This window comes from Dendrobium catenatum, unplaced genomic scaffold, assembly GCF_001605985.2.
Source record: "Dendrobium catenatum unplaced genomic scaffold, ASM160598v2 fragScaff_scaffold_1676, whole genome shotgun sequence".
In the NCBI taxonomy this organism is placed as follows: Eukaryota; Viridiplantae; Streptophyta; class Magnoliopsida; order Asparagales; family Orchidaceae; genus Dendrobium; species Dendrobium catenatum.
Window position 1 is genome coordinate 942,313 of NW_021320138.1, and position 12,139 is coordinate 954,451.

The following is a 12,139-nucleotide window of genomic DNA, read 5'->3' on the forward strand; positions in this document are numbered from 1 at the left end:
TGCTACCGCGTGATATTGATGCTTCTCAAAATCACTTTGGATTCATGTCGGGTAGGTCGACTATGGAAGCCATACATTTATTCAGAGGTTTGATGGAAAAATATAGAGGAAATAAGGAGGATCTACATATGATATTTATTGATTTAGAAAAAGCATATGATAAAGTTCCAAGAGAAGTGCTATGGAGAGTTCTTGAAAAGAAAGGAGTCAATAATGCTTATATTCAAATCATTAAAGATATGTATGCAGGAGCTATTACTTGTGTTCAAACACAAGGTGGATTGACCAAGTATTTTCCTATTTCGGTTGGGTTACATCAAGGATCAGCCTTAAGCCCATATCTTTTTGCTTTAGTCTTGGATGTTCTCACTAGACATTTGCAAGATGATGTACCTTGGTGTATGCTTTTTGCTGATGATATTCTTCTTGTTGATAAGACTAGAGAGGGAGTTGAAGGTAAACTTGAATTATGGAGGTCAACCTTAGAGTCTAAAGGTTTTCGCTTGAGTGGATCTAAAACGGAATATATGGAGTGTAATTTTAGTAGTAATAGACCTAGTGAGGGGATTGTGACTTTGGGAGATCAAGTCATTAATAAGAGTACACATTTTAGATATCTTGGATCAATTGTTCAGAGTGATGGTGAAATAGATGGGGATATTATCAGCATAATTCAAGTTGGATAGTTGAAGTGGAGGAATGCATCGGGCTTGTTATGTGATAGAAATGTACCCCTCAAACTTAAGGGAAAATTCTATAAGATGGTAGTGAGGCCTGCAATGCTTTATGGTGCCGAATGTTGGCCATTAAAAGAGAAGCATAATACTTAGTTAAGTGTGATAGAGATGAGAATGCTCAGGTGGATGAGTGGCTTTACCCTTAGAGATAGGATACAAAATGAGCATATACATGAAAAGGTTGGAGTAGCTCCAGTAGAAGATAAGATTAGAGAGAGTCGCCTTAGATGGTTTGGTCACATAAAACGGCGGCCTTTCGATGACCCGGTTAGGAGAGTAGAGGTATTAGATTTGACTTATGTTAAGAAAGGTAGGGGTAGACCTAAAAAGACTTGGTTAGAAAATATTAGGAATGACCTTTCTTTATTAGGTTTAAACGAGAATTTGACTTTTAATAGAACACATTGGAGAAAAAGGATTCATGTAGCAGACCCCAAGTAGTGGGATAAAGGCTTGATGTTGTTGTTGTTGTTGTTGGTTGATTATGGTTTATTTAATTCAGAGGTACAAATGCCCCATAGGGATAAGTCCCTATGGTTATTTACATCTCAAACATTTATTATTTGAGAATACTTGATTAAACTAGTAGTTTTATCTTTTTTTAGAGTCATCAAAATATTCGTTATATTTTCATTTTTGAAATTTGTGAAATTCTTGATCAAAGATTTGATCTTTTAGAATTTAAAGGATGATAAGATCAACTTTAAATCAAATTTTAGGAATGAGAGCCAAAAGGAGGAAAATATAGGATATTTTCTGAGGAAACTTAGAGATATTCAAACTATCCTATGTTGAGACTTACATTTTAAAATTATATTTTTATTTAATTTTAACAATTTGATTTATAATGTTGTGGCTTATATTCCAATAACATATGTTGAAGAAAATATCCCGAATGAGGGCTTATGAAGTGACTAGAAGTCAACAATAATATCAGATTTTATAGCTAAGGTGAGGACTATTGAGGCGTAGTGCCTCGAACCTAAGTCTAACAGAGTTCAAGTGACTTACAAACCTACACCTCACTTGAGGCATAAGCTAGCCCGACTGACTTCTATATTTACAGCCTTGCCTGGAAAGGGCAACTAAATAAATCCACCTAACCTCTTTTAAAATCGTGTAGTTCGGTCTCAATGCTTATGAAGAGTAGGGAATGCTGCTTTGCTTAGAAGATAAAACTTACAACTTAACTTTTAGATCAATATGCATGACCATATGAGTATGCATATGCTGACTCACTAAAATGCAGATTTCTGTTATCCGGTTCTTAAGTGAAGGCTTTCTATATATGACACACTGGCCATGCATGATCATTTTATTTTATTTATTTTCATTCATAGCTTATTTAAGTAAGCTATGCAAGTTTTGGTAGAAAAAAGTATGTTGTCCTATGATTGATTTTTTATTTAAATATTTTAATTGGTAGAAATTTTAATTTTCTTCTAAGAGCCTATCGTGCAACATATCTCCAGGCCACCTCTAAGCAAAAGCAAGTAAACAAGCCTAGGAAAAAGCAGACACTTTTAATGCACACTCAGTAAACAATCAAACATGCGCGTATATATAAAATCAACCAGAAACATAATGCAAATAATGTTTAAATTATTACAAATATTATTTGCAGCTGAGTTGCCTGTCATTATACAACTCAATCAAATTATTTTTTTACAAACTTAGCCTGTTTTGTCTTCAAGCTTTGGCTTCTAGGTGGGTCTTGGGCTTCACCTATAGTAGGTTCATCCTTATGTTCTACCTCTTCTATAATTGTATCCCACAGGCTTAAACATACTTCCTAAATCTATTAAATACATTTAATAATGTAAAAACTCAAATATGCAAAAAGAAAGAAGATTAAGAAACAATTTATATGAAAAGCAAGAAACATCTAGAATTGCCTAGCACTTAAAATATCGAGCATTATTTCTGTCCTATTGACCATGTCTCCTTGTGGGGTTTAAGCAACGCCTGCAAGCAAATAATGTTAGATAATTATGACTTATTTTTTACCCCCTCTTGGACTTGACAACCTGCAAAAAAGTAAGTATATTTCCATCCTATTCACTTAAGGGCAATTGTCCATGATGCAGATAATTCAATAAGCATCATACTACAACATCAATCACATGCACAGAAAAAAATCCTAATCCTAGCATATTTAGGAGGTATCTTATTTTATTGAGGAATAGAAGTTTAATCTTAATCAATGGTTAGTTTCACTTTAAGTTATTTGTTACTTAAAAAATTTTATTTGGCTTTTAATTGTTTCATATTTAAAAGGGTTATGAAGAAGCCATAAAGCATCCACTGCTTGTTTTGAGGCAAGCCTTCTACTTATGGAATCCTAAGATCCAATGATGTAGGCATGTCACCTTTCAGGTGGAATGATTAATCATTGTATCAAAGAAACCTATATTTTTTTAAGAATTTTGAGATCCTCTTACTATTTGGATAAGAGAAATGTCTGCCTAACAGGATAAGGTAGACATGCCTAAGGGTTAAACTTAGGACTTTGTGAAGTTCACTTAATAGATTAATGTGAATTTCAGTAGGTGGATGGCTCCTAAAAGACATCTAAAGGTTGAGATCACTTGTTTTGTCAAGTGAAGGGCTACTTAGAGTTTTGGGTCTAAGTTTGGAAATTTTCTAAGCCCATGAAGTGAGCGAAGACTTGTTGTTTTAGGGCTACAAGTCAAGAAGCATTCATTGAATTTTTGTATTCAATGATGCATGCTTATTTGCCTAGTTTGGGTTAGGCAAATATGGGAGGGTGATATGTAAATTCAAATTACAAATCACTGGGAGTTTATTTAAACTTTTGGATATTCAAAGAGAAGAGTTCACTCTCCTTGTTTTTGGTTAAGAGAATGAGATGCAGTGTGCAATTTGGAGGTTGCAAATCTAGGAGGAATCATGAATTTTTTTCTTCAATGAGGTGTGATTATCTGCTCAATTTGTGTTAGGCAAATATAAGAATGTGATTTGTAGGTTTGGACTACAACTCACAATGAATTTGTTTGAACCTTTAGGCGTTCAAAGAGTGAAGTTCATTCTTCCAACTTGGGTTGGAGGGATGAAAGGGAGATAGTATCTTGATTCATATGATTTACTAATGCTCTCCTAAACTCTCCAAAAGTCTTTTAGAAACTTTTATTTGAGTTTAGGAGGGCGCCAAGCAAGGATGTGGGAGGATTTTCTATGGATTTTAGGCTAAGGAAAACTTGAGAATTTTCTACAATTTTGGCTTATAGGAAATGTAAAAGAAAATGCAACTTAGAGGTGGGCGCCAAGCAAGGATGTGGGAGGATTTTCTATGGATTTTAGGCTAAGGAAAACTTGAGAATTTTCTACAATTTTGGCTTATAGGAAATGTAAAAGAAAATGCAACTTAGAGGTTGCAAATTTGGAAAATTTTTTTTTTTGAACTTTTGGTGTTCAAAGAGAGATGACCATTTACTTAATTTAGGCTAAGGAAATGGAAGAGATTAGGATTTGGGTCCTATGTCTAGAGTGTTAATTGTTAATTTTGCACTTAACAAATGAGGTGGAAAAACTTAAGGTTTGGTCTCAAGTTCAAAGGCTATGTGCAATGATATGTTAAAGTCTTGAGATTCTAAATTACCATGCATTATGGTTGTTTTTTGATTTTGTCTTAATAAAAGAAGGATGAGACTTGGGATTTGGTTCTAAAGTCCAATGAACTTATGACATAATGTATTTAGGAGTTTAGGGAGGTCCAAACATCATGTACAAGAGAGAGAAAACTCCTAAAAGAGAGCTCATATATTTTATTTGAGTGTTTTGCACTTATTCTAGATTAGGAGAGATTGCTTAACTGCCTTTAAATAGATTCTAAAGATCAATTTTTTCATGATCTAAGAGAAATGTAAGAGTATCTATGAGTTGATTTATCACTTTAAAGTTTTAAATTTTTTAAAATGCTACATGTGAATTTTATTGGTTCTCTACATTGTGAAGTCCTCAACATAAACTTTTGGGGGTATATGAGAGGTTTCACAATGATTTAGAATTGCTTTAGACTAATCAAATTCACCTTGTGGGCTCCGAAAATTCGGCCCCGGCCTCCGCCTGCTTCTGTTTTGCTTTTGCTTTTGGCGAGGGAGTTTTAACGGAATAAGTTCCGGGGTAAATTTTGGGAAGGCAGATGTGTTTGTAGAAAAGACACTACCCAGAGATTTCACCCTCATTTTGCGAGGACTTTATGATATGAGTTCTGGTTTCCTATAGGCGCAAGCCCCTATAGTTAATTACCCTTCCCGATAACGAGAGAGAACTTTCGATTAAGGCTAGTCGTCAATCAGATACGTAGAGAATACGTGTTATCTGGCATATAGTAGCAGCATTGGGCTTGATTATGGGAGTTGGGTTTGAATTTGGGCATTTGAAAATGTTTGATATTTAAAATGGGAAATTGCACCATCTTGCACTTAAAGCGGATGGTTGGGGAATGGTTGATAGACCCGATCAAGATCCCATGGTTCCGTCATCCTGGGCCATCATGGTCCCTGGTCTACTTAGTAAGAGGAGGTAGTCTACCCAACCTGACAGAAGGATCATTGTCGGTAGCCATGAGTTGCTTAGTCTAAGGGGACATTGTAGACCTGGGATGGATATTTGTCTAAGGGGACAAATTTGAATCCACCTTAGCTAACAGAGGGCTTGTGCCCTATCGATCATATCCTATTAATTAACATTTCAAGGATTTGATGTCAATAAGGAACATATCGGCTTTGGCCATAACCGGTATTTTGTGGTGCCATTTGGCGGCAAAACCATTCGGTTCAGAGGGCCCCGGGTCATAATCATTTATCCCGCGGTGCCATTTAGCAGCAAAACCGCCGGTTAGAGGACACATACCACATCCTTACTAGTAGGAGATTGTTTGAGAATGGATCATAGTGATATTTTCGACTAGGCATTAGCTTTTTGTGAGCTGAAGTAGTTTTTAATTTGTCAAACCCGGCAAACTGTTGCGGAGGGTGAATGGATTTTGCTTTAAGTGATTTGATGGTTAGATTCATAATTTTAAATATTTAGGAATTTGAGATTTTTGGATTTTGTAGAGTTTTCAGATTTGGATGATTTTTGAGGTTTTGGAGCTTTGAACTTCATGGGTATTTGGGATGATATTTGAAAATATTGGAATCACCCCTCTTGTTGGGATCTACATTCAACATGAACATCATTGGAGTGTTTAGAGTCATTTTCATTGATGAAACCTTGTTGACCCTATCAACTTGCTGATAGGGGATCAGGTTTCGTAGGCTTCATGCCTTTGTTTATGAATTTTCTTTGTTAAAGACCTTGAAAGCCTAATATGAATGTACAAAATAAATATTCCGGTCAATTTCGTGACCGCATATTTATCCGATTATTCGAACCCTGTCTACTCCTATTTACTTGCTTAGGAGGATCGGGTTTCGTAGGCTTTATGCCTTTATTTAGTGAATTCTCTTTGTTATAGGCTTTGACGGCCTAATATGAATGAATTAAAACAAATACACTAGTTGCCACAACCGTGTATTTGTTTGATGGTTCGAAACCCTGTCGACTCCTATTTACCTTCTTAGGAGGATCGGGTTCGAACTTGAATTCGCTTATTAACCCGCGCAGCATCCCTAGACGTCACGTGTGTACCAATAACATGCTCGACGGGGCCTATGCGGTATTTAGGGCATTTTATAATTAATGATGTCGACTCCTTTTTACAAGCTCAGGAGGATCGGGTTCAATTTGTTCTACCCGCGTAGCATCCCTAGACGTCACGTGTGTACTAATAACACGCTCGCCGGGGCCCATGCGGGTTCTTGATTGTATACCCCCTTCTAGTGTACCTATGTGTATACAAGCTATAGTGTATGTGTGGGGGTACTTTGAAATTATTTGTAGATGCCTTCTGTCCGCTTGTAGGGATGTCGCAGATCCGGTGGCGTTATGGTCTTGATGTTATGAGGCATCTCCTCATCTTGATGTTGACTCCCCTTTTCTCATTCACCGGGGATGACTTCCTTGAAGTTCATGGTCACTGCCTTGAAATCGACTCTTTTCAAGCTCTTTAGTGTAGTAGACTTGTCACTTCTGGTATTTGTGGACACCAGAATTGTTTTCTTCTTAAGTATAGGATTAAGAAGAGACTTTGGAACACCAGGAAGTTTAGTTCTAATTTGTTCAAGCATCCCTTCCATTCTGCCAGGAGGTGTCCTTTTTTGTACATCGAATTGCCCTTGTACCCGACATACTTGAAGATCTTAATCACCGTTGTCGTAGGTGATATCCGTACTTGTGTCCACAGTGGTTCGTTGTACTTACGATACACTCACTGTTGTTGTCCACAAGCGGCTCGTATTCATTTGCAGGGACTCGTTGTATCCACTACGACCTCTTGGAAGTGTTCGTAGAAGAGCCATTATTCCTGCATCATGTCCACCTTTCACCAATCTCAGGTGGTTTTGATGTATTTTCTTGCAAGGATGAATCTTCTAATATCAATTAACAATATTTCCATCTCAATCTACAGGCAAAATTTCTTGTGCTTCGAGTTCTTCGTTGTTGCATATAGAAGACATTTATATTCTTTGCAGTGGATTGGTATTATTTGAACTTGATTGAATATCATTACTCATATGCATTGAAATGATTGTTGCATTCATATCTTGGCCCACATTAATGCATGTGGGAGATACCCGTACATTTTGTAGTTAATTGTTGTTCTTGCAAATGTGGCGCATTTGACCTTGTAGGGACTTGTATGTGCTTCAAAATGTGTTGCATTGTACATGTTTGTAAAAAGTTTTGTTGCTTTGGTTGCATATTCCAAATCACTCAGGCTTCCTTGATCATCTCTCGCATGCATTGGGATTTTATCTCCCTCTTGAAGCTTGTACGATGACATCGGATGTAGAGATATTATTGGGTTTGTCACTGATCTTTGCCAACAAGGTTAACATTATCTCATTGCCAAATTACAATTTTATCTTAGGCATTTGAGTTATGCTTCATGCCTTTCATTTGATGTTCAAACCATAGTCTTGTTCAACATCTAGGTTCATTTCAAGTTTGAGTTCTTCATGTCCAAAGTCTTGTTCATCTTATTTGATTTCCAGATCAAATACAAGACCGAGTCCCTTGCAAGTGTTCATTCAAGTTCTCTACTGTCATATTGAGTTCATCCGTATTTGAGTCTAATGCTTGTAGATCCAGGTTTCACTTGGTGTTGCACAGTTCAAGTTCAAGTGCACAAGTTCTTGTTGTCCACATCGTATCCCAATTTGAGTTCAAAGTACATGTTCCAGTGATTGTCCAGGGTCTTCTGAAGTCCTTGCAAGTTCAACTGAATATTCAAATTGATTTGCATTTTGGTTCCAATTTGATTTTATTTCATTTGGGGTTGACATTTAGAAATCATTTAAATTTTTTTCAGGTTTAGGTCCACAAGTCCATTGTTTATTTGAGTCTAAGTTTTATGTTTTCAGTTCAAGTACGAGTCCTTTGTTGTCCTTCGTATTGCTGCTCAAATGATGTCTTCAAATTGTTCAAGTCTTGTGCATTTCAGTAAAAATTTCGGCAGCACTCCGGCATATCCCCAGTTTGGGAGAAATGTAGGGAGGTGGGCCTTCCCACCACGCAACTCGAGCGTGTGTGGTAGGTGTCCTTAGACACTGCGGCCATACATCGTTTCATCCCACCACGCTACAAGAGAGTGTATGGGGCCTTCAACAGTACCCATACAGAACACCAGTGGCTCTTCCCACCACGTTACAAAAGCGTGTATGGGGCTTACCCACCTCGTCATATGCGTCGCACCGGGCTCCCTCCTACCGTGCTATAATAGCGCGCATAGGTGGTTCCCCGGTTCGCCTCAAACGCTGAGAATGAGATTTTAGAACATCATACCTTGCGTAGCAGTCGTCAGCGGTGTCGATGTCGAGGTCGAGGATTGTCCCCACCACGCTACAAGAGCGTATATAGGGCTTACCCGCCTCGTCGCGCATGTTGCACCGGATTCCCTCCCACCGTGCTACAAGAGCACGTATAGGGGGTCCACCGGCGTGTCAAGCACGTCGAGGACGGGGTTTAAGTTATGAACTTATACCTTAATGCCCGACAATGGCTCGTGGATCGAGGCAAGGGAGGCTCATGGGAGGAGGTGAGGCAAGAGAAGCGGCCTTCTTTTCTTTTCATCTTTTATTATTATTATTATAATTAAAAAAGATCCGTTGGCACGGCGGATTGACAGGATTTGGCCGGAGTAGCGCACGACAGGGATGAAGTTACCTTCATAGCGGCGAGCTCTTGCTCTGGCTCCCGATCAAAATGCTATAACATTCAATCCGACGGGAAGGGAAAGTCGTCCTTACAGCGAGCGACTCTCATTGCTTTCGATTAAAATATCGTAACTTCCGATCCCGTGGGAAGGGAGAAATTTACCGTCACAGCAAGCGAGATCCCATTTGGGCTTCCGATCAAACTCGATGGGAATGTCGTCGAAGGCACGAAGTCGATCAGTGATGAGGTAGCCGAAGAAGCACCCAACAGGGAGAAAGTTGAGAGCCAACCAGAGATGGAGGGAGCTCGGGATTTTCTGGCGTGGGGGATTTTGCGAGAAGAAGTCGAGGCCTCTCATTTCGTTCGGCTTTAACGACGTGAGGTAGGGTCGAGTCCGTAGCAGAGATCATGCGAGGGTCGTGTATAAACTCGTCGTCGACGTGCGAAGCCATGATGCAGGATTTTCGGGATTTTGAGATCGTGTGAGTCGACGCCAGTCAGGTAAGTGAGATTAGTGATTGATTTTTTTTTTTTGATTCCGCATTACAGGTCAACACACCTATGTGTTTTTTCCAAAACTTGTAAAGAGCTACAAACTCCAAGATGGGCATGCTTCTATAATCTATATAAATTTTGTCATGATATGAGAGTAGGACACAAGTGAGTGCATCTTGCAACATTTTAGGACCTACACATGCATATATTTTGATTTGAGTGATGCAAACTAATTTGATTAAGTGTGCAAACATTTGAATTGGAAATTTTACTTGCTTCTACTCTCTAAATTTGAAGAAACATCAAGGATGGTTTCAATCAAACTTTTCATCATGAGATTTGAAACATAAACATGAATGTTCATGAAAGACTCCACTAGTAAAATTTAAAATTAATTGAAACACATACTTGGACATTTAGCAAAGTTTCAGAAAATTATAAGTGTCGTAGCAATGCAAGCCTCCTATATCTTTAAGTTAATTTTGTCATAACTTTTGATTTGTTAAAGGAGTCCTGCTTGCTACAGAGTGTGAAACCCTACAGGTTGTCATTCAAGTTGTGGTTAAATGAACAGAAGAATGGCGAAGCATGTACAGCAGGTTTTTCAACAATGAACAGAAGAAATGGCGAAATCCACTTACAGTTCTTGGCTCTCTTGCGCGCAGAAGGTGCTTTGTTTGGCCTTGATTGCAAACTTTGCCTCGAATGACAGCAGAAATAATGCAAGAACGAAGGTATGGAAAAGACGAGCTTTGCTTGGCCGAGCAGAAATGATGTACTGGGCTTCTATCATCGCTCTCTCCACTCGGTAGGCTCTCCTGGTCGCGTAAACGAAGAAGACTAGGGAGAAGGATCGTGAGAAGCGACACTCTAGAGCTTACAGGGGCATGAATAGGGACAGGCGTTATATGGGATGTGTTTTATTTGATTGAAAGAGTATTAAAATGTTAAAATTTTGAATTAAAAATATTTTTATTATCAAATATTATGACACGTGTCCGACATGCATGCTCGTTTTAATTTAAATATTATTTTAATCGGACACACATCCATCGTGTCCCAATCATGTCGGGCACGTGTCTGTGTCTGACACGTGTCGAACACTGCATTCCCTATGCTGGAGGTGTGTCAGTGTATCATAGATCAGGTCCAATATTTTTTCCACACTTCATTTTCTTTAAAGCCTCTCTAACTTCAATTTTATTAATATACCTATAAAAATAAAAATATATATTTTCATTTATAGTGCTAAGGTTCATAATTGAAAAAATAAATAAAACTAATAAATATATATTATGTACAAGTAATAATTTTAAATTTTAAATCCTAAAAACTAACATAGCACACAATATGAGGGATTTGCAATATGCACTGTTTCCCATGCATTTCACAAATAGCGCTCGCCATTTTCACCTTGTGCGTAGTGCTAAGCAAATGACATTGGGGGTGCGCTGTGTCAAGTCATGCTCTATGATGTGTGTTATTTTGTGCTATTTATATGTATGTCTAAACCTTAAACTCAAAATGTCATTAAACATCATATTAGCTAATGCAAAATTTATAGAACCATCTTCAAACTACCACCATATTCGAACTTTGATTAAACCACGATCGAACACTTTTTAAACTATAATCAAACAATGATCTTACCATGATCAAACCATCTTCGATCATGATTTAAATAATCTTCAAAGTACAACCGAATCATGACTGAGCCATCTTTGAACCATGATTCGAGGATGATTGAATCCATGTTCGATCATAATTTGAAAATGGTTTATACTCGGCTCAAAGATTGTTTGAATGATGACCAAAGATGATTTGATCACGATTTGATCTAGGGTTGAGGTTAGTTTAAATAGTTCAATCTTGGTTCAAACATGGTTTGATTATGATTTGACTATAATTGAATGATATTTCAACATGTGCACAGTGCTAAACAATGATATTGGGGATGTGCTGTGTCAAGTCAGGCTTGATGATGCACGTTATTTTGTACTATTTATATGTATGAGTAAATCTTAAACTCAAAATTTCATTAGACATCATATTAGCTAATGCAAAGTTTGTAGAACCCTCTTCAAACTCCACCATTTTTGAACTTTTATTGAACCATGGTCGAACACTTTTTGAACTATAATCGAACAATGATCTTACCATGATCAAAACATCTTCAATCATGATTTAAATAATCTTCAAAGTAAGATCGAATCATGATTGAATTATCTTCGAACCATGGTTCGAAGATGGTTCAATCCATGTTTGATCATAATTTGAAGATGGTTTATACATGGCTTGAAGATGGTTTGATCGCGACTCAAAGATTGTTTGAATGATGGCCAACGATGATTTGATCATGCTTTGATCTAGGGTTGTGGATAGTTTAAAGATAGTTCGGCCACGGTTTACTTATGATTCGACCATAATTGAACGATGTTTTAGTTTATTTTGTTTGTTTGAATTGTTTTGTTATATATGTAGATCTTTGCTATAATCATATCAAATGAGAGACATTACAGTACTCGAGTCATATAGTGAGGTGGAGGTTGATGGAGAAATGAGTTTAGACAAATTGAGGTCAATGAACTCCTTGTCAAGGTTGCGAGATCCCCTTTGATCAGTTC

At 37.6% G+C, this 12,139-nt stretch overlaps 1 protein-coding gene across 1 annotated transcript in view; it reads left to right on the forward strand.

Annotated features, from left to right (window-relative positions):
- LOC110096835 (xaa-Pro dipeptidase) overlaps window positions 1-12,139 on the forward strand; it is a 123,816-nt gene that overhangs the window by 28,653 nt on the left and 83,024 nt on the right. The gene's annotated exons all lie outside the window — the stretch shown is intronic.